The 24,128-nt window shown below is 47.6% G+C and overlaps 1 protein-coding gene across 3 annotated transcripts in view; it reads left to right on the top strand.

The window, feature by feature from the left end:
* LOC144768881 (uncharacterized) overlaps positions 1 to 24,128 on the top strand; it is a 993,034-nt gene that overhangs the window by 523,259 nt on the left and 445,647 nt on the right. The gene's annotated exons all lie outside the window — the stretch shown is intronic.

The raw sequence follows: 24,128 nt of genomic DNA, 5'->3' as shown, positions 1-24,128 counted from the left end.
AAATCGGGTGTGTTAACCTTGTTCTGACTCCTCGAATTGTGGTCTGTTACGATTTCTCCTGGATTGGTCAGGAGATAGTTTTTGACCTCTCTTTTCTTGTTGAGTCCAGGGCGCCTTCGCAGCCAGCTCGAAAACGGAGGAGGCTGGTCTCTTCTGCAGATTCGGAGTATTCGTGTACCTATTCACCATCAAGGACACCTCCTGCTCCTCGTCAACTGAACACTGCCTCCTCCTCAGCCTCCTCTGCCTCGGCCCACAGCTCCTCAGCCCATGTGTCCTGCAGAGCCTCGAAGACCAAGGTCACAGCCGAGACATCGTTTCCGTAGGCACCTTTGGTCTTCCCCGGAATCTCCTCTCCATCACTACAAGATCTCGCTCCCGGCGAACCAGGGATATGTCTTCCACGAGTATGGGAAGATACTCGCCTACTCTAGCGGATTCCCCTCCTCGAAGATTCTCTTGTTGATATCTCCACCTTTCAGGAGGTTCTGGTCAGAGGGGTGTCAAAGCTTAACATTCCCTTGTCTACTCTTGTGCTGTAGACTTCAGTTATATTTGAAACTCTCCAGCAGAGACAAACCTCTCGTCCATTGCTTCCGTTGGTGCCTGGTTTAGTGGAACCGGCTATTAAACTGTTTTTGACACCCTCTTCTATAAAATCTGCGCCATCCAGGCTATAGAAGAAATATCGCCCACCTGATTCGGATCCTGCCTTTCTCCGACTGAATCCCTCCCCGGACTCTTTCATAGTGGTGGCGGCTAGGGAGCTGCATGCTACGGCTCCGACTTAAACGGTACCACCTGATAAGGAAAGCCGTAAGGTGGATTCAGTGGGGAGAAAAGTTTGCAACACCGCAGCTACATCCATGAAGGCGCCCAGCTCTACTGCCTTGCTAGGCCGGTATGACAGATCCCTGTGGGAGCTGCTTCAACAATTTATGAACCTCCTGCCCAAGGACAAGCGGGAAGATTTTCAAGAGATAGTGAATGAGGGTCTGATGGTTTCGAATCAAATCATCAGCGCTGCAGCGGATACTTAACTCCTGTCAGCCCACGGGTATTGCCACGGAGTGGCTCTCCGGAGACATTCCTGGCTTCGTCTTACCTCACTGAAGCCGGAGGCGAAACAGTGCATTTCTAATTAACATTCTCTGGCACGACTCTTTAGCTCCCATGCGGATGACGAGATGGCATGCATGAAGACTGAAATGGAGACTTTGAAGGCTGTAGGTCTAGAGAAACCTAAAGGACAGCGAAAAACCTTCTGCCCCTTCCAGCGGTGTTATTCCTCCCAGAGGTCCCCACGATCTTAAGGCAGGCAGTCCAATCAACAGCAGATTCAGCGGTCTATCCAGCAGTTTAGATATGCCAGTCGCGAGGACAGTCCAACCAGCAGTCTGCACAAGGGAACAAGGCCCCTGCTGGTTCCAAGCCCTGAAGGGTTCCTTCCCCCTCTTCCGTTACCCACTCCGGTGGGTGGGTGGTGGGGGAGGGACAGAGAGGATTCAAAATTATCTGGCCCACGCTACATGCTACGCGAGTTAGCGGGAGGCCAACATCCTCTTACAGAAAAGGACGATAGAACCGGTTCCCCTTGCACAGAGAGGAACAGGACTGTATTCTTGGTTCTTTCAAGTCCGCAAAAAAGACCAGAACGAGTTCAGACCCATCCTTGACTTGCGACAGACAAACAAACGGGTTTGCTGAGAAGTTTTGGATGTTCTTGCATCAAATCTACCCTAAACTTCTTCAGGGAGACTGGCTATGCGCAATAGATCTGCAAGACTCATATTTTCATGTGCCCCTAGCGAGGAAACATCGCAAGTTCCTGCGATTCACCGTAGGCAACAACCACTATCAATACTTCGTGCTTCCCTTCGGCCTGAAGTCAGCGGTCTGGACATTTTTCAAATGCATGTCTGTAATCGCTGCACATCTAAGGATGAACAAGGTGTTAGTCTACCCATATCTAAACGACTGGCTGATCAAGGCCGCTACGGCTCAAGAAGCGCAACTAAATTTCAACCGGACTTCCAATCTCCTCCTTCGTTTGGGCCTCCACATCGACCTCACGAAGTCTCTCGACTCCTGTCCAATGTCTACAGTACCTGGGAGCCACCATCGATACACGCACGGCAAATGTGTGTCCTTTGGGGGAGAGATGCTTATCGATCCTTCGGAAGGCGCAGGCTCTCAAGACCATGCCCTCGCCGACAGTGAGGAAGTTCTTTTCTCCTGGGCTCCATGGCCTCCTGTATCTTCCTCACTCCAAATGCACACCTCCATATGAGACCCCTTCAAGAATATCTGGAGGATCAGTAGGATCAAAAACTGGGGGATTGTGAAGACCGGATTCAGCTGTTGAAGCAGGCTCTCCAGTCCATCCGATGGTGGTGTTCTCCCTGCAATATCCCCCGGGGAATTCCCTTCCACAAGGAGACACCGATGCAAACCATAGTGACGGATGCTTCTCTCCACAGCTGGGGTGCACACATCCTTCAGATACAGAGCACGTGGTCCCGGAAAGAGGCAAAGTACCACATTAACTTTCTGGAACTTTGAGCAGTTCATTTGGCGCTGAAAGCCTTTCAACCATCTTTTCACACCAGTTCCCTGCTTGTCCAGACAGAAAATACGACCACAAAGGGCTCTATCTTGAGCGTTCTCTGGAAGCCCAGACCACCTGGAAATGGCTATTGGCCAGGGACCTGACCATCACAGTAACTCCCTTCCAAGGTGTTCAAAATGCTCAGGCAGACTCTCAGAAGACTCATTCAAGAAAAGCACGAATTGGTCTTAAACGACGAAGTGGTGCGAGACATCTTCAGAAGATGGGGTACTCCAGAGGTCGATCTGTTTGCTACAGTGGAAAACAGCAAATGCCGCAACTTCGCCTCCATGGTTTACCATCCAGGGACTTTGAGGAATGGGCTGTGGATCAACTGGTCAGACGGCTTTTCTTAAGCTTTTCCTCCAATTCCCCTTATCCTGACAGTACTGATCAAGCGCTCACAATCACGGACCAAGATGATCCTCATTGCTCCTGAGTGGCCCTGTCAGTGGTGGTTCACAGACTTACTCCACCGGTCTCTCCTGCCACATCTCCATCTTCCATGCTGGCTGGACCTTCTAACGAAGTTCGTCGGACAGATGGTGCACCCCAAGCTCTTATCGTCTAGTTTGACGGCATGGCTCCTGAGTTAGTACAGTACGGACATTTGAATCTCCCTCGGGACTGTATGGAGATATTAAAGGAGTCCAAACGGCCATCTACATGCATGCCCTATGCATATAAATGGAAGAGATTTTGCATCTGGTGTGCATCTAAGAATGTGGATCCTACCTCCTGCAAGGAAGATGTCATCCTTCCTTACTTGCTACACTTGGCTCAATCTGGCGTCCAGTTTCATTCGATTAAAGTTCACCTGGTAGCTTTAACTGCTTCTTAAACTTCCTTTTTTTAAATCTGTCATCAGAAATTTTCTTAAAGGAGTGAAAAAAGTGTGTTCGAGGCATATGAGCTGCAGATCGTAAGCTTTGCATTAGATCGCCACCTGGTGTTGGGCTCGGATGATTGCAGGTTGTTGTCTTCTTGGAAGAACTCTTTGTAGTCATGATAGGTGACTCCCCCCTTGGACAATACTGTGCATGGGCATCGGCTCCATCGTTAGATTGTTTTTTTCCGCCACTGGGTTCGGATGAAAGTTTATCCACTCCGGCTAGAAAAACACTTTTCAGCAACTTCGAAGCGCAAAAACGTCCTCAACTAATTTCGACATTGAGTACAATAACTTTCGACGTCATCCGCTCCATTCCGGTCATTGACGCGGGCCGTTTGGCCTATCCACGCCGTGCGGCCTATACCTCATGGACATAACTCCGTTCAAAAGATGCCCGAAATGTCGAGCAAAGTTCCCACATAGCGATCACCACGAAGTTTGCAACCTCCAATTATCACCGGAACACGACGAGTCGACCTGCACAGCTTGTGCCTCATTCCGATCGAAGAAAACTATCTGGGATCGAAGGGCCCGTCGACACGAAAAGAGATCAGAACCGGAAGATATCTTCGACGAAGTTCCAGTCGTTCCCGAAGAAGATTCGCCTGATCTCCAGATCTTATCAGAGGCAGACGACTCAGATGACTCCATTCCATCGGGTCATCGCATGAGTACTACTGCCCCTGCACCACATATACTGCCCAAACCGAAGGCAAAGGTCAGCACTCCGCCAAAGGGTCCAGTCAAGACCGAATACCTGCTTCAAAAGCCCCGCCTTCCGGCCTGGCTCCGAAGAAACTAACTAAGCCTTCCGGTGCCTCGACACCGAGCAAGCCGCAGGTGCCAATTCCACCTATTCCTTCGACACTAAAACCCAAAGATCCTTCGACACCGAAGCCAAAAGACCCTTCGGCACCGAAGCCTAAAGATGTAACTGCACCGGTGCCGAAACCGAAAGAAGTCCCGGCTCCGAAGCCGTCCACTTCTAAACATAAAGATGCGAAGCCAGTGTCCGACGCCTCGAAGCCGCCGAGACCAGCTTCTGCACCAAAAATACCTTCTTCAGTGTTGAAACCCACGAGGCCTGATTCCGAAGCTCATAAACCCTCGACCACGCCTACCAAGCCGAAAACAACACCTTCGGCACCGAAAACTTTGCCACAGGACGTTTTACCACCTCCCAAGGCTAAAGATACAAGGCAACCTCCGCCGGAGCCGAAAAAATCGACGCCTAAGAAGGTTGTAGATGAGGAAGAAATTTTTACACCAGATCTACATAAACCAAAAGACAGGTCATGTAGGTGCTATACCTCCTAAAAAGAGACTAGCAGATACTCCACCCACACCTGTAGTACCTGCCAAGAAAAAGGACTGTGCTACGTCTCCTATGCACCTTCCCTCTCCTATACCTCCTTCCTCTCCTTCCTCACATTTCACCTCAAGTCTCTCCTGTACATTCTCCAGTATCATCACATTCACCTCAGCATACTGATGATGAATACGATATAGGTGGAGGGGAGGATATTGGAGAACCTGATTCATACCCTGTAGGTGAGGGTAAATGGGATTTTTCTAACCCAAAAAATGTACCATGGGATTTTACAAAATCACAAAATGTGCCAGACATTCCTGATCCACAGTCATACCCAACCAAACCTTCTCCTCCAGAAGATAATATTGGGTTTAGTCATCTCTTAAACAGAGCTGCTGTTTACCATGGAGTGCCAATGCATTCTGATGACATTAAAGATTTTCTCCTAGATACATTTGAAAATTCACAGAGATGTGCTCAAATTCTGCCTATGATTAAGGGGGTCATTAAGCATGCTCCAGAAATCTTTAAAGATCCTGTACGCACTAGAATATTAAATCCCAGAATGAGAAGAAATATAGGCCTGCACCCACAGATCCAGTCTACATTAAAGGACACCTACCACTAGATTCAATAGTTGTGTCCGATGCTAGGAAAAGGGCAAACTCTCAAACTTTTGGCGAAGCGCCCCCACCTGACAAGGAATCCAAAGTTATTGATGCGTCAGGTAAAATAGCTGCACAAGCTACAAATATATGGCGTATAGCAAATACACAAGCCCTCCTCTCTCGTTACGACAGGGCTCATTATGATCAATTAGAGAAACTACTTGAGCACCTGCCAGACCAGTATAAAGATCAGGCAACAGACCTTATACAGGAAGGCAAACTAATATCTAATGCCTCTATAAAATGTGCACTAGATGTCGCAGACACAGCATCTAGAGCTGTAAATACCAGTGTCATACTCAGGAGACATGCGTGGTTACGCATTTCAGGGTTTAAACAAGAAGTGCAAACCACTATTTTTAACCAACCATTTCATCAGAACCAATTATTTGGCCCAGAAGTAGACATAACACTTGAAAAGATGAAAAAAGACACGGACACCGCCAAGTCTTTAGAGTCCACACGCCAGAGGTTCCTTTCATTGCTCCTTCTATAGAGGAGGCTCCAAACAAACTGGAGCAGATACTACCACATCTTTCAAGTCACACACACAAACATCCTCTAACAAGGGATGTTTTAGAGGAGGATACAGAGGCAACAATAGCAAAGGAAGAGGTCGCGGTAACAGCAACCGATCCTCTTCCGCAACAAAACAGTGACTTCCCTCTGCTCCCCCAACAGCATTCCACTCCTGTAGGGGGCAGATTAACGCAGTTCCTGCCTGTCTGGCACTCCATTACAACACAAGTGGGTAAGACAGATTATCCAACATGGCTACTGCCTAGAACTTACAGCAACCTCTCCGCACATACCTCCCAGGCAGCGTCCAATGTCCACAGACCATCTGACTCTGCTTCAACAAGAAGTTCGATCACTTCTACAGAAAGATGCTATTCGACTAGTTCCTTTAGAAGAACAAGGAACAGGGGTTTATTCGCTGTACTTTCTAATTCCCAAGAAGGACGGGACACTGAGACCAATTCTCGACCTCAGGCCCCTCAACCAGTACATTCAGTCAGATCATTTTCATATGATCAAACAGCAACAAGTGCTCCCACTACTGCATCAAGGTGATTTCCTTTCAATATTAGACCTAAAGGACGCCTATTTTCACATTCCTATAAATCCTGCCCACAGGAAGTATCTAAGGTTTGTAATACAAGGACAGCACTATCAGTTCAAAGTCCTTCCCTTTGGAGTCACAACAGCACCGTGGGTGTTCACAAAGTGCTTAGCAGTAGTAGCGGCACATCTCAGACGACAGCAGATTCATGTCTTCCCTTATCTGGACGATTGGCTCATAAAAGCCAAATCATTCAACCAATGTGTCCAACACACACATCAGACAATTCAAACATTGCACAACTTGGGGTTCACAATAAACTACACCAAGTCGCACCTGCAACCTTCGCATGTACATCAGTGTCTAGGAGCTACAATAGACACTTCAACAGCCCTAGCGTATCCCAGTCCAGCCAGGATACAAAGCATTCAAGCCTTAGTTTCCACTTTTCACCAACAACACTCTCTCCAAGCCAGAGTGTTCATGAGACTAATAGGCATGATGGCATCTTGCATCTTCATAGTACCACACGCAGGATTGCAAATGCGGCCATTACAGGAATGCCTAGCACAACAATGGAACCAGGCTCAAGGTCAACTAACAGACCTGGTGTTGGTGGACAGCCGCACACATCACTCTCTGCAGTGGTGGAACACCAAAAACTTAACAAAAGGGCGGCTGTTCCACAAGTAGTGCTCACTACAGATGCATCCCTCACAGGATGGGGAGCCCATCTCTTACATCATACGACTCCGGGTCAATGGAACAACCAACAAAAACTGTTCCATATCAACCATCTAGAGCTGCTAGCAATATTCTTGGCACTCAAGTCGTTCCAACTTCAAGTACGGAACAAAGCTGTCTTAATCCGGACAGACAATATGACAGCCATGTACTATACACAAAAACGGGGGGACACACTCAATTCAACTGTCCCAGCTCGCACAGAACATTTGGAGATGGGCCATTCCTTAAAACATACATCTGCTAGCAGAACACCTTCCAGGAGTTCGCAATCAGATAGCAGATCTGTTAAGTCAGCAGTCACAACAGATTCACGAATGGGAACTACATCCACAAGTTCTTCAGCCATTCTTCCAAATGCGGGGGCATCCACACATAGATCTGTTTGCCACCCACGACAATGCAAAATGCCCAACCTTCGCCACCAGGTTTCCACACCCACTGTCCGAAGGTAATGCGATATGTATGAATTGGTCTGGCAGATTTGCATACGCTTTTCCGCCTCTCCCACTCATTCCACTATAGTGCGCAAGCTCAGGCAACAGTCTCTCAAACTGATACTAGTAGCTCCCACATGGGCACGCCAGCCGTGGTTCACCACACTACTAGAGCTCTCTCTGGTTCCACATCAAAAGTTACAGCTCACACCATCACTGTTAACACAGAACCATGGAGAAATCAGACACCCAGACCCAAACCAACTGAATTTGGCGATCTGTCTCCTGAAGTCTTACAGTTTGGTTATCTAAACCTACCACCAGACTGTATGAATATCATCAAAGAGGCTAGGAAACCCACTACCAGAGCGTGTTATGCCGCTAAATGGAAACGATTTGCATTCTATTGCAAAAATGACATTGATCCACTGGATGCTTCCATCCAAAATATAATTTGTTACCTTTTAACATCTACAAAGGTCTAATTTGGCTTATTCTTCTATACGCCTACATCTTGCAGCCTATTTACAAAACAGGCAGCATCTATCTCTTTTCAGAGTACCTGCAATCAAAGCATTCATGGAAGGATTAAAAAGAGTAATCCCACCCAGGTTACCACCTTCTCCTGTATGGAACCTGAACATTGCCCTTACAAGACTCATGGGACCCCTTTTGAGCCTCTACATAAATGTGAAATGCAATTCCTAACATGGAAAACAGCTTTCCTTGTTGCCATTACCTCTCTCAGAAGAGTAAGTGAAATACAAGCGTTCACTATACAAGAACCATTTTTTCAAATACATCCTAATAAAGTGGTTCTTAGGTCTAATCCAAAATTTCTCCCTAAGGTTATCACTCCTTTTCACCTAAACCAATCTGTAGTTACCTGTTTTTTTCCAAATCCAAGACTCTGTAGCAGAAAGGGCTTTACACACATTAGATGTTAAAAGAGCTCTTTTATACTATATAGATAGGACTAAATCCTTTAGAAAGACAAAACAGTTGTTTGTATCTTTCTCTCCTCCACATAAAGGCAACCCCATCTCTAAAAGTGGGATTGCAAGGTGGATTGTAAAGTGTATACAAATCTGCTATCAAAAAGCTAAACGTACACTAACAGTTCCTCCTAGAGCGCACTCCACTCGCAAACTAGGAGCCTCTATGGCTTTCTTAGGAAACATACCACTAGAGGACATATGTAAGGCAGCAACATGGTCTACACCACACACCTTCACTAAACACTATTGTGTTGATGTGCAAGCCAAGCAGCAAGCTGCAGTAGGCCAAGCTGTCCTCAAATCAAACTACTGCAACGGATACAAGCGACCACCGCTAGGGGAGACACTGCTGCACAATCTATGCAAAGTGTACGATCTGCAGCTAATATGCCTCGAATGGAAAATGCTACCTGCCAGTAGGCATCTGTTCTTGGCATGTAGAGCTGCAGAGTCGTACACGCCCTCCCACCTCCCCTGGACTTGTATCCGTTCCAGTTTTCATCTTACTTAGATGCACACGCATGGACATCCTTTTTCCCTTTACTTCTACTACTCCATCATTTCCCATCATGGCGAAAAACAATCTAACGATTGAGCCGATGTCCATGTGCAGTATTGTCCAAGGGAGGAGTCACCCATCTCGTGAATACAAAGACTTCTTCCAAGAAGACCACAACCTGCAGTCATCCGAGCCCAACACCAGGTTGCGATCTAATGCAAGGTGTACGACTCTGCAGCTCTACATGCCAAGAACAGATGCATACTGGTAAGTAGCATTTTCCTTCCTCCCTTTAGGCATCCTTCGCCTCCTAGTGAGCTCAATGTGGTTCTTTCTCGACTGATGAGGGAACCGTTTGAACCCATTCATAATGCTTCTCTTAAGCATGTCTTGGAAGACTGCTTTCCTAGTGCCCATAACTTCTGCCCGCAGGGTTAGCGGACTTCAGGCACTATGTTGTAAAGAGCCATATACCGTTTTTCATTCCTCTAAGGTAGTTATGAGGACTCAGCCTAAGTTCCTCCCTAAAGTAGTTTCAGAGTCATGTGAACCAAACTATTACATTGCCAAAAAAATTTCAGAATCACTTTTCTCTCGCTGAGAGGTCGCTACATTCCATTGATGTTAGGGGGTGTAGGAGAGTGGGGTCTGCAATCCCATGGCCACCCCAGATTTTTGCTTCACTGATTTACGACTTTCCCTGGCTGTGGGCCTGCTAATCAGACCCACAGCCTAGCTGTTCTCTCTCTAAATTACAACCATGTACCTTAGGTGCATTTTACCAATTGGTACTGGGCCACCTTATCAGTCCCTGTACAGCATACCTTAGGTATCCAGGGCATAGGTGTACCCAGGGCCTACCAGGGGCTGAAGCATGTATTATGCCACCCCTGGCTGGCCACCCAAACAAGACACAACTGGCTGCACGACAGCTGGGGCAAGGTGGTGTAAACACCCTTTGCTTTAGATACAGTATTCCTATATCTAACCCTAAAATGGACACATATTCCTATCAGTCACTCCTATGGCAGGCCTTATCAATCCTGAAGGCAGAGTGCTTGGAATTATGTGAGATGGTGCTCTGGCATGAGCTGAGCCCGTTTGCAGCTTGCGGAACCAAGTCCAAATAGCTGTTCCATGATAACGCTATACCATATACTCTTAAGTGCATTATAATCCTCGCGGTTTAATGCTAACTTTGGTATAGCATTATCAAGACATGTCGAGTAAGGTGTCATACGAATTGGAATACTAACCCCTCGCCAATTCTGGCGACGGGGTTAGCATTCCACCCTTCTAGAGGGACACGACATGTATGTAACTGTGAACCCCGGTTAAAGTCAGACATAGCCTCAGCTCCACAAAATGGATGCTGCCACCGAGACACAAGTCTGCCCTCCTGCTGCTGGGAGTCCTTCCAGCAACGGAGGCCTGGACAAAGGGTTTCCTGTCAGGGGCGGTGCTAGCACCATCCCAGACAGGATTTTGTGTATCCCAGGTAGGCAGGGCTGAAAGTAAGGTGACTGCAAGTGGCACACCGGTGCTCACTGTGCATATACCGGCTCAAACCAGTTCCTGGGGCACACCAGCCCCTGAGCTGGGGAGAGATCGGATGAAGGAGAGGGGTGTAACCACCCCCCTCCTGGTCCCACCCATAGGGCAGGACCTAGTCGCGTGCCAGACCCTTTAATTAGGATAAAGGTAGGAGCAGGCCCCCTTCCCAAATTAGATAATCTTGAATCTTGAAACTACTTTCCACGAAAGGAACTCTTGACTCTTCTGAAGACTCTCCCTTGTGGCTAAGGAGTAGCCACCCTGCACCAGTAGGCACCATCGAAGCTCTTGCGGTTTGCTGCACGTCCATCCTCCGGATCAAGACTGCCCAGCTCGACGAGACCCGGATTCCCTGCCATCTCTGACCTCTACCTACATCATCCAGCCCAGCTGAAATTCGTGGGTGTGACGAGACCCGTGGGACCGGCCATCTTCAAGACCTGCACGACGCTTCACCAGCACGACCCCCGAGAGACCCTTGAGTAAGTGCATTGGGGTTTGAGAAACCCTAACCCTAAGCAGCTCCAGCACCGAAGTCCAGTCTCCCAGCATCCACGAGATCTGCGTGGGGCCCTTCTGCTTCTTTGCTGCTTGCCACGTTGTCCGGTCACTTGCCTGTTGGCTAGTGACCCTCTTGACGACGTACCACGACGTTTGCACCGCTGGTCTAGGTCCCCTAGACTGGCCCTTGCTTCTTGTCCAACAAGAAGTGCCCTGGACCCTCCTGGCCCACTCCAGACGCCATCTTGACTCCACCGCGTGGGCTTGCCTTTGCCAAGGTTTGTTGCTCAAATCCTGAGTCCAGCATCGCCGACAGCCTCGTGGGACAGCTCGCACCTCCAGCCTGGACGCCGACAACGCCTCCTAGCCCGTGTGACTGCAGAGTCCAGCGTCGCCCACTCACCTGGTTGAGGTGACTTCATCCGGTGCCATCCTGGTGCCCACATAATCACTGGCTAGTGATTAAGAACTGAGTCCCCTCTGCTTTCAGGTCGTCTCCTTCACTGATCCAGCCTTGGATGACACCGAACATCTTCACTGGTCGCCTGCCAGCAACTTCTTCTTTCAGGTTCCATAGAGTTCAACGAGGATTCCCGACGTCTTTTGAACCCTATGCAGCCGCGGCCCCTGGGCTAGGTAACTTGAGTATTTCGGTACTCCAGCACAGGTCCACTATCCAAGTGTCCAGATCCTTTGTCGTTTTCAGTCTATCTAGTCGGATTCGTCCGGAAACAGTAACTTTAGAAACGCTAGCTTCCATAGACTTCATCCCGCGTGAGAGTGCACACTCTGCACCCGATCTCCCTAGGCCTCCTGCTCGTAATCTTAAGGTTCAGTAGTGTAGTCCTAGCGATCCTGAAGCCTCTGGATCTTGTTACTTACCTGCTAGTATTTCGCATTCCACTTTTTGTGTATATGGTTTTTCGTGCCCCTCGGGCATTTGTGTAAATTGTGCAACTGAAAGTATTTTCATAAGAGTTTTGTATTGTGCTTAGCTCCCTGACTCATAAAGAGTTCAGGGTAGACTTGTTATAAATAAATATCCTTTATTTTCATAACAACTTGTGTGGTGTCCTTTCACTTGGTGTTCAAGGGGTATATGTGATGGTAAAACAGCTGGCTTAACACGCCCTCTAGAGTTTAGCCTGAAGACTGCTCCTGTCCATGCTACTAGGATAGCTGGTCTGAAAGGTTGACTTACAACCAATCATCAATAAGGGTTGTTTGGTATGATACAAAGTGATCACTAGAAAAGTGAGCACTATATATCAGGCCAACTTCTCACAGGGGGGTCTTGAAGTTCTATTTGGACAAGACTAAGGGTATCCGTAGATTAGACCAGTTATTTGTAAACTATGGCTCGGTCCGGACTGGTCTAGCTACATCCAAACAATCTATTTCTAGATGGATTGTTTCCTGTATTCAGCTGTGTTACCAGGAAACCAACAAGACGCTTGTTAGTAAGCCTAGGGCTCACTCTACCAGAGGTAGAGCAGTTGCAGCGGCTTTACTTCGTCATGTACCTATTTCAGAAATCTGTAAGGCTGCCACTTGGAAGTCAGTCCATACATTTACTAAGCACTAATGCCTAGAAACTGATGCTAGGGCAGATGCTCAGGTTGGGCAGGCTTCACTGCGGAATCTTTTTATAATAGTGTGGTTATTCTGTTTCTTCCACTGCTGGGGAGTTGTTTTGGGATGGACTTGCTAGTCTATTCACATGATTATGACTATACATGGAAATCCCCTACAAGAGAAGGAATAGTTTCTTACCTGTAACTCCAGTTCTCTTGTAGGGGTATTTCCGTGATAGTCATAAGCAACTCGTCCACCTCCCCGGTGGCAGAAACAGATGTACCCAGGACTTAACAGGCATTGCTTCTTTACGCCTTCAAAAAGAACTGAAAGTAACTGCCTCTGGCTGTGCATCATCGGATACCGGGGGTCTCTGGAGACTATTAAAGGCACAATACCCATTTCCAGGCACATAATGACAGCCTATGGGGTGCTTCTCTGTCCAACCCTTTCATCTCTATCATGAAAAAGGAGTTTTGTGAAGTAGTTTTCTATATGTTGAAACTCAGTAAAATTTCTAAATTTAAAAGTTAACTGGCTCTTTTTTCACTTCAAGATGAAGTAATGGCCAGTGTATTCTAGTGAGGCTGCATTATTGTCTTTTATCTCTTAAGTGTCTATGCAGACCTTCCTGAAGAAAGGCAGAAGATGACCACTTAAGAAGATGTATCCAATGAAGTGCTCCTGGGTCCACGCACATGGGCGGGACTATTCATATGATTGACTATCACGGAAATACCCCTACAAGAGAACTGGAGGTTAGAGGCATGTGGGCTGCTGAATTCATATCTTAGCATAGATCGCCGCCTAGTGTTGGGTCCGGATGATTGCACCTTGTTGTCCTGGAAGAGTCTTCGAAGTATCACGAGATAGGTGACTCCTCTTCCCTGGACTAAAGTGCGCATGGGCATCTTCTCCATCCTTAGATTAGTTTTTTTCCGCCATTGGGTTCGGATGTTATTCCTCTACTCCCAACTTCGGAACCGAAACTAAATTACCTTCTAAGGCCAAAAGGCCTTCTACTTCGACTGTATTGTTCTTGTTCGGTACCCCTTGACTCGATCAAACTTCCAATCTCCATCCGGTCATCGACGCGGGCCGTTGGGCCTTTCGACGCCACGTGGGCCTGCTGTCGATGGAAAGGATTCAGAAAAGGGGGTGGTGATGAACAGAGTGTCTGAATTAAGCAGACCACTCTTACCCAGTCCAAAGATCAGGGCTTGATCCATCACCGTTATTTAGCTCACTGCCCCATCCCAGCACCTGGCTACATGCAAATTAGTCTGTCCCTGGCCCAGTGCATCATGGGAACAGGGCAGACCCAACTACCAAGCCAATTCTTCACCAGAAAGGAGACAAGCTACCGGGGACCGGTTTCTGGCATTTCAGCCTCGTCGGCCCGGCTTGCTTGAATCCTGATGGAGCAGTGAGCAAGGGACTCATGTCTGAGTATACCCTGCCACACCTATAGTGGCCAAAAACGATTCAGAAAAGGGGGTGGTGATGAACAGTGTGTCTGAATTAAGCAGACCACTCTTACCCAGTCCAAAGATCAGGGCTTGATCCATCACCGTTATTTAGCTCACTGCCCCATCCCAGCTCAGAACCTGGCTATATGCAAATTATTCTGTCCCTGGCCCAGTGCATCATGGGAACATGGCAGACCAAACTACCAAGCCAATTCTTCACCAGAAAGGAGACAAGCTACCGATGGAAAGGAGCCCGTTCAAAAGGTACCCACAATGCCACTCCAAATTCCCGCATACTGACAAACATACAGTATGCAACAAGTGCTTATCACCGGAGCACAACGTAGAAAATTGCCCAGCGTGTGCCCAATCCCGTTCAAAGAAGACCATCCGGAATCGACTGGCCGCTAGGCAAGAGATGCAGCGGCCGGCACCGGAACTGGAGAACATCTTCGATGATGAACACGACCTCCCAGAAGTTGGCCTGATCTATGATGCTCACTAGTTCTAGTGATTGTGAGAAGTTGGCCTGATATATAGTGCTCACTATTCTAGTGATCACTTTGTATCATACCAAGCAACCCTTATTGATGATTGGTTGTAAGTCAACCTTATTAGACCAGCTATCCTAGTAGCGTGGACAAGAGCAGTCTTTAGGCTAAACTCTGGAGGGCGTGTTAAGCCAGCTGTTTTACCATCACATATACCCCTTGAACACCAAGTGAAAGGACACCACACAAGTTGTTATAAAAATATAGGATATTTATTACGAACAGTTCTACCCTGAACTCTTTATGAGTCAGGGAGCTAAGCACAATACAAAACTCTTATGAAAATACTATAAGTTGCACAATTTACACAAATGCCCGAGGGGCACGAAAAACCATATACACAAAAAGTGGAATGCGAAATACTAGCAGGTAAGTAACAAGATCCAGAGGCTTCAGGATCGCTAGGACTACACTACTGAACCCTAAGGTTAGGAGCAGAAGGCCTAGGGAGATCGGGTGCAGAGTGTGCACTCTCACGCGGGATGCGGGAAGAAGTCTATGGATGCTAGCGTTTCTAAAGTTACTGTTTCCGTACGAATTCGACTAGGTAGACTGAAAACGAAAAAGGATCTGGACACTTGGATAGTGAACCTGTGCTGGAGTACTGAAATACTCAAGTTACCTAGCCCAGGGGCCGCGGCTGCATAGGGTTCAAAAGACGTCGGGAATCCTCGTTGAAGTCTATGGAGCCTGAAAGAAGTTGCTGGCAGGCGACCAGTGAAGAAGTTCGGTGTGATCCAAGGCTGGATCAGTGAAGGAGACGACCTGAAAGCAGAGGGGACTCAGTTCTTAATCACTAGCCAGTGATTATGTGGGCACCAGGAGGCCACCGGATGAAGTCACCTCGACCAGGTGAGTGGGCGACGCTGGACTCTGCAGTCACACGGGCTAGGAGGCGTTGTCGGCGTCCAGGCTGGAGGTGCGAGCTGTCCCACGAGGCTGTCGGCGATGCTGGACTCAGGATTTGAGCAACAAACCTTGGCAAAGGCAAGCCCACGCGGTGGAGTCAAGATGGCGTCTGGAGTGGACCAGGAGGGTCCAGGGCGCTTCTTGTTGGAAGCAAGGGCCAGTCATGGGGACATAGACCAGCGGTGAAAACGTCGTGGTACGTCGTCAAGAGGGTCACTAGCCAACGGGCAAGTGACCGGACAACGTGGCAAGCAGCAAGGAAGCAGAAGGGCCCCACGCAGATCTCGTGGATGCTGGGAGGCTGGACTTCGGTGCTGGAGCTGCTTAGGGTTAGGGCTTCTCAAACCCCAATGCACTTACTCCAGGGTCTCTCGGGGGTCGTGCTGGTGAAGCGTCGTGCAGGTCTTAAAGATGGCCGGTCCCACGGGTCTCGTCACACCCACGAATCTCAGCTGGGCTGAATGATGTAGGTAGAGGTCAGAGATGGCAGGGAATCCGGGTCTCGTCGAGCTGGGCAGTCTTGATCCGGAGGATGGACGTGCAGCAAACCGCAAGAGCTTCGATGGTGCCTGCTGGTGCAGGGTGGCTACTCCTTTGCCACAAGGGAGAGTCTTCAGAGAAAGTCAAGAGTTCCTTTCGTGGAAAGTAGTTCAAGATTCAAGATTATCTAATTTGGGAAGGGGGCCTGCTCCTACCTTTATCCTAAGAAAAGGGGCTGGCACGCGACTAAGTTCTGCCCTATGGGTGGGACCAGGAGGGGATTGGTTACACCCCTCTCCTTTGTCCGGTCTCTCCCCAGCTCAGGGGCTGGTGTGCCCCAGGAACTGGTTTGAGCCGGCATATGCACAGTGAGCACCGGGGTGCCACTTGCAGTCACCTTCCTTTCAGCCCTGCCTACCTGGGATACACAAAATCCTGTCTGGGATGGTGCTAGCACCGCCCCTGACAGGAAACCCTTTGTCCAGGCCTCCGTTGCTGGAAGGACTCCCAGCAGCAGGAGGGCAGACTTGTGTCTCGGTGGCAGCATCCATTTTGTGGGGCTGAGGCTGTGTCTGACTTTAACCGGGGTTCACAGTTACATACATGTCGTGTCCCTCTGGAAGGGTGGAATGCTACCCCCGTCGCCAGAATTGGCGAGGGGGTAGTATTCCAAATCTTATGACACCTTACTCGACATGTTTTGATGTTATACCAGAGTTAGCATTTGACCGCGAGGTTGATAATGCACTTAATAGTATATGGTATCGCGTTATCATGGAACAGCTATTAGGACTTGGTTCCGCAAGCTGCAAACGGGCTCAGCTCATGCCAGAGCACCATCTCACATAATTCCAAGCACTCTGCCTTCAGGATTGATAGGGCCTGCTATAGGAGTGACTGATAGGAATATATGTGTCCATTTTAGGGTTAGATATAGGTATACTATATCTACAGCAAAGGGTGTTTACACCACCTTGCCCCAGCTGTCATGCAGCCAGTTGTCAGATTTAGATGGCCAGCCAGGGGTGGCATAATACATGCTTCAGCCCCTGGTAGGCCCTGGGTACACCTATGCCCTGGGTACAGGGACTGATAAGGTGGCCCAGTGCCAATTGGTAAATGCACCTAAAGTACATGGTTGTCAATTTAGAGAGAGAACAGCTAGGCTGTGGGTCTGATTAGCAGGCCCACAGCCAGGGAAAGTCGTAAACCAGTGAAGCAAAAAGCAAAAATCTGGGGTGACCATAGGATTGCAGACCCCACTCTCCTACAGCGGACTCTTAGAAATCGTCACTGTTGAGGACCAGTCTGACTCGGATGACCAGATCAAGCCGGGGCAAAAAGTCAGTACCCAGCCCCCAACACCGCTTATCTCAAAAGACAAGGCTCCGGTCGAAGCATGGCCTAAAGGCCTTAGCCAAGATCGACCAGCTCCTTTAGAAGCCCCGCCTTCCGGCTCGTCTCCGAAGCCCAAAACCAGGCCTTCTGATAACCCAGGACCGAGTACCACTCTCCCCAAGAAGGTTGTCGACCCCAAGAGGATTGTCGAACCGAAGGTCGTCGTGCCGAAGAAGGTCTTTGAACCAAAGGTCATCGAACCGAGGAAGGTTGTCGAACCTAAGGTCGTCAAACCGAAGAAGGTCGTCCAACCCAAAAAGGTTATCGAGCCGAAAGCTATCGAGCCAAAGAGCCTCGAACCAAAACGGGTCGTCAATCCAAAAAGAACACCCGACCCAAAGAAGGCCGTAGATCCTAAAAAGAATGTCGATCAACAAAAATAGGATCACACTACAAAGCCCGTCGAGCCGAAAAAAGCAATTGACTCAACCAAAAACATTGAGCCGAAAAAGGCAGTCAAGCATAAATAACGTATCGAACCAAAAGCTCCGGTCGATCAGAAACAGGTCGTCGACCCAAAAAAGTCGCCAAACTGAAAAAGACTGTTAAACCAACAAAGGACGTCGAACCGAAAAAGGTTACCGACCCGAAAGCAACAGCCGAGCCGAAAAAAGCTCCACAACCAAAGGCCTTCGAGCCAAAAAGTCACAAACAAGTCACTAAGCTAAAAACATCGGCGCTGAAGCCACGGAGAGTTGAGGAAGAACTCTTGCATCCTGATCCAGTAACTGAGGAACAACCTAAACTGTATATAGACCCTGAAACAAAACACGTTACAGTTGATCACCGGAAAAAGACCATTGGACACTGACACTCCTTCCTCTGTTCCTCCAAAGAAAAAAGACTTCGGCACTTCTCCCTCAAGGCCTTTTACTCCTCCTCCTTTCTTTCCTAATACGCCTTTTGTGCCCTACTCTCCTACACATTCAGATTATAATGATGGAGATAACATGGGGGAAGATCCTCCAGATATTTTTAATGAACCAGAGGATCCTGATGCACAGGATGACACATGGGATGACCAGAATGATCCATATGACCCACAACTTATCCCAGATACCTCCCCATACCCTACAAAGCCATCGCCTACGGACACCATTGTTTTTAACGAACTGCTGGATAGGGCAGCAAAATAACACAATGTCGACATGCACACTGACCCAATAGAAGAAGATTTTCTATTTGACACTTTTCCTACTTCTGAGAAAAATGACAGGACACTGCCTATGTTAAAAGGGGTACTAAAACACGCGCCAGACATATTCAAAAATCCAGCCGGAGCACCGGATTGAGAAGAAATATAAGGCGGCCCCTACAGACCCTACTTGTATTAAATCCCAGTTGCCTTTAGACTCCCTAGTAGTAGCAAACGCTCAAATGAGAGCTAACTCACAAACAGGAGATGCTCCCCCTCCTGACAAAGAGTCTAAGATATTCGAAGCCTCAGGCAAAAGAGTAGCCTCACAGGCTGCTAATTCATGGAGGATTGCGAACACACAAGCTCTACTTGCACGCTATGATAGAGCACATTACGATCCACTTGAAGGTTTACTGCAACACCTGCCAGAACCTTTTAAAGCTAAGGCTAACGACCTCATACAGGAAGGCAAATTTATAACTAATGCTGCCATTAAATGTGCGCTTAATGCAGCAGACACATCAGCCAGGTCCATTAATACTAGCGTATTACTACGCAGACACGCATGGCTATGCATCTCTGGTTTTAAAAACGAGGTGCAATCCACTATCCTCAACCAACCAGTTAACCAAGACTTCCTGTTTGGCCCTGCAGTAGATACCATCTTAGACAAAATGAAAAAAGATACCGAAACTGCTAAGCCTATGGGCGCACTTCAGTTTCAACAACATAGGGGTTCCTTTTGTCGCTCCTCCTACAGAGGCTCCGCATCACAAACTTCCTCTACATACAAAAACAACACCCAAAGTTCCTTTAATAAAGGCTCCAACAGAGGAGGTTATAGGGGCAACAATAACAAGGGCAGAGGACGTGGCGGCAATAACACCAGAGCCTCCACTGCCGCCAAACAGTGACTTCAGCACACTCCCTCCAGACCATCCAACACCAGTCGGAGGCAGAATCAAACAATTCCTACCAGTCGAACTCCATTACCACAGACAGGTGGGTGAGCCAAATTATCCAGTATGGTTATTGCCTGGAACTCCCTTCTACTCCTCCCCACATACCACCCAAACACCGTCCTATGTCCAAAGAACACATCACACTGTTACAAGAGGTCGCCTCCATGCTACAAAAGGGAGCAATAGAACCAGTCCCTTTTCAACACCAAGGAACAGGGGTATACTCTCTATACTTCCTAATTCCCAAAAAGGATGGATCCCTCAGACCCATACTAGACCTCAGACCGCTAAATCAATACATACTCTCAGAGCATTTCCATATTATTACTTTACAACAAGTACTCCCGTTACTCCAAGGCGACTTCCTTGCTACATTAGACCTCAAAGATGCATATTTTCACATACCTATACATCCAGCTCACAGGAAATACCTCAGGTTCACAATAGAAGGACAACATTATCAATTCAAAGTTCTCCCCTTCGGGGTGACTACAGCCCCAAGAGTTTTCACGTTCAGCGGTAGTAGCAGCACACCTCAGAAGGCAACACATCCACGTGTTTCCATACCTTGACGATTGGCTCATAAAGGCCAACTCGTACGCGCAGTGTGCAGGCCATACGTCTCCGACACTCCAGCTGCTTCACAGTCTGAGTTTTTCCATAAATTACCCAAAATCGCATCTACAGCCCTCCCACATATAGCAATATCTGGGAGCTACAATAGATACCTCAGTAGCAAAGGCATATCCAAATCCAGCCAGGATAGCCACCATGCAGACCCTCATTCAAAAGTTTCAGCCACAACACGCTTTGCCAGCTGGAGTGTTCATGCAGCTCATAGGCATGATGGCCTCCTGCATATTCATTGTCCCTCATTCCAGACTTCAAATGCGTCCATTGCAAGAATGCCTAGCACGGCAGTTGAACCAAGCTCAAGGACAACTAAAAGACCTAGTGTTGGTAGACAGTTATGCTTACAACTCTCTGCAGTGGTGGAACCCACAAAACCTTTCCAAGGAGCGACTGTTCCAAGAGCCGGTTCCACAAGTAGTACTAACAGCGGACGCATCACTGACAGGTTGGGGAGCCCACTTACTTCAATACACAGTCCAAGGGCTCTGGACAATCTAACAAAAGACACTGCATATCAACCACTTGGAGTTGCTAGCAATATTTCTGGCACTGAAAGCATTCCAGAAATACTTGTACAACAAGGCTGTGTTGATCCGGATGGACAATATGACAGCCATGTATTACATCCAGAAACAAGGAGGGACACACTCTCCACAGCTGTCTCACCTAGCACAGAGCATATGGAGGTGGGCAATTCCCAAAAACATTTTTCTCCTAGCACAACACCTGCCAGGGAAAGACAATCAAATAGCAGATCTGTTAAGCAGACACAGCCAACAGCTACACAAATGGGAGATTCACCCTCAAGTTCTCCAACCGTTTTTCCAAGAATGGGGGCATCCAGAGATAGATCTGTTTGCCACAAACAAACTCAAAATGCCAGTACTTTGCCGCCATGTTCCCACATCCGTTGTCACAGGGCAATGTGATATGGATGAACTGGTCGGGCAGATTTGTGTACGCTTTTCCACCAGCCCCACTGATTCCACTGGTGGCACGCAAACTACGACAACAGTCACAATGATCCTGGTTGCTCCCACATGGGCAAGACAGCCATGTTACACAACGTTCCTAGAACTTTCAGTAGTTCCCCACCAAAGACTGCGCCTCTTGCCCCATCTTTTAACTGAGAACCATGGAGAAATCAGCCACCCAGATCCCAATCAGATGAACCTAGCGATCTGGCTCCTGAAGTCTTAGAGTTCGGATACCTTAACTTGCCTCCTGATTGCATGAACATTATCAAGGAGGCAAGACAGCCAACTACTAGAGCATGCTATGCAGCTAAATGGAAAAGATTTGTAATTTATTGCAATAATAACCAAATCAATCCATTAGATGCTTCCATCCAAAACATTATCTGTTACCTCTTGCATCTTCAAATATGCAATCAAGCATACTCTTCCATATGGCTACATCTTGCTGCTATTGCATCATATCTCCAGAATAGACAACACCTGTCCCTGTTTAGAGTACCCCCAATCAAAGCTTTTATGGAAGGTCCTAAAAGGATAATCCCTCCAAAGCACCCACCTTCACCAGTCTGGAACTTAAATATAGTACTTACCAGACTTATGGGACCTCCTTTCGAACCACTACATTCATGCGAATTACAATTTCTAACATGGATGGTGGCATTTATGATTGCCATTACCTCCCTCAGGCGAGTGAGTGAGCTACAGGCACTAACCATTCAAGAACCTTTCATGCAAATACAAGAAAATAAGGTAGTACTTAGGACTAACCCTAAGTTCATGCCAAAAGTCATATCCACTTTCCATATCAATCAATCCATAGAATTGCCAGTTTTCTTCCAAAACCCACAGTCAGTGACTGGAAGAGCCCTACACACACTAGATGTAAGCAGAGCTCTGCTATATTATGTTGACAGGACTAAATCATTTAGGAAAACAAAGCAACTGTTTGTTGCTTTTTCCCCACAACATAAAGGTAATCCATCTCAAAGTCAGGAATAGCCAGGTGGATAGTTAAATGCATTCAAATATGCTATCAAAAAGCTAAACGCACTTTAACAGTTCCCCCAAAAGCACAGTCTACGTGTAAAATGGGGGCATCCATGGCTTTCCTAGGGAATATTCCTCTCGAAGACGTATGTAGGGCAGCTACATGGCCTACCATACACACTTTCACTAAACACTATTGTGTAGACTTGCAAACAAAGCAGCAAGCTGCTGTAGGCCAGGCTGTCCTTAAAACTCTTTTCCAGACTGCTGCAGCTGGTACAGGTGACCACCGCTAGAGGAGATACTGCTATACAGTCTATGCTAAGGTATGAATTCAGCAGCCCACATGCCTCGAACAGAAAATGCTACTTACCAGTATGCATCTGTTCTTGGCATGTAGGGCTGCTGACATTCATATTTTGTGCTCCAGGAGGTTAGATCCGTCTCCTTGCCAAGTTCGGAGATGCCAGGACCCCCAGGAGCCGCCCATCACCAATACTTGTGTTACCGGAGCAAGTTGCAAGTACCAAGGCTTGTTTGTGTTAAATCGGAACCCCACCGCCTCCAATATGTACCTGCACGTCGAGGTACTCTGAGAGAGGCCAGTTCCACATCAAGGGTGCCACTGCTGTTTCTTTCCCTCACCTGCAAGTACACCAAGAACCATGAGAGTCTCTAACTCACTGACCCACCAGACAAAACACCTCTGTACCCGAGCTGCCTGGCCTGGGCACACGTTAACTATTGGTGTCTCTGTGGTCCTGAGACCCTTCAAGAGCCTAGCTACCCCTGGGTTCCGCTTTTTTTTTTCTTTTTTTACAGGTTCTTTCCCCCATTGACTTCAGTGTGTAGCGTTCAAGGCTACCACTGCTTAAAGCACCTCTGCATCTGAACACCCAGGGCAGGTAAACTTGAACTGTTATTTTTTATCTCGACCGTGGCCCCTACTCACTTGAAGTCCAGAAGAACAGTCCTGTAAGTCGTCTTTAAGTGTACCTATGACACAAATGTTTGTCCCATAGGATAAAATGACCACAGTCGAGGCTCATGCCTCACATCTGACAGCTGTCATTTGCTACTATTTTTTTACTCTCAAATTTGATATTGTTAAAGTGCTTACCTGATTCCGACGATCTTGGTTTCTAAAATTGTATAAAAATGTAATTTTTGGAAGTTCTAGAGTTTTTTCTAGAAAATGGGTCTAATTTATTCACTGTGTACAACAAATGCTTAACACTACCTTATGATAATCCTAAACTGCTCGCCCACACTACCACAAAAGAGCATTTGAGATTTTGAATTTAAGCCCTGTAAGACAATAAGTCGTCTAGACCTTGTACATAGTGGACCTTGTACATAGTGTACCTCATTATGGTACACTACATAAAAAGCCAGTTTCCTACAATTAGCATGTTGAAGGGTTTCACATTAGTACATCAGATTATATCAAAGTATTGTTTTTTTTAAAAAAGTGATTGTTTAACTCATTAGCTGCTGCCTTCGGCCAACGGCCGTCGCGAGCGCTACCTCGGTAGTGCTGCGCACGCCCGTTGGCCAACGCGGCCCCACCTGCGAAATATAACACCCGCAGCGCATTGGATTTTGCGCCGCCCTAAACGGGTTAAAAAAATAAGTAGAAACATTCATGCCTTCCACCATGACAATAGTGCTAAGGGTGGTCTAAGAAGCAAGCGAGTTGTCACATGGGACCCTATGGTTTACCTGGGTTATTATACATGGATATTATACTTTAATAAATCAATCACAAGAAAA

Source organism: Lissotriton helveticus, chromosome 7, assembly GCF_964261635.1.
Source record: "Lissotriton helveticus chromosome 7, aLisHel1.1, whole genome shotgun sequence".
In the NCBI taxonomy this organism is placed as follows: domain Eukaryota; kingdom Metazoa; phylum Chordata; class Amphibia; order Caudata; family Salamandridae; genus Lissotriton; species Lissotriton helveticus.
Note: the sequence above shows the minus strand (reverse complement) of the source record. Positions and strands in the feature narration are given on the sequence as shown.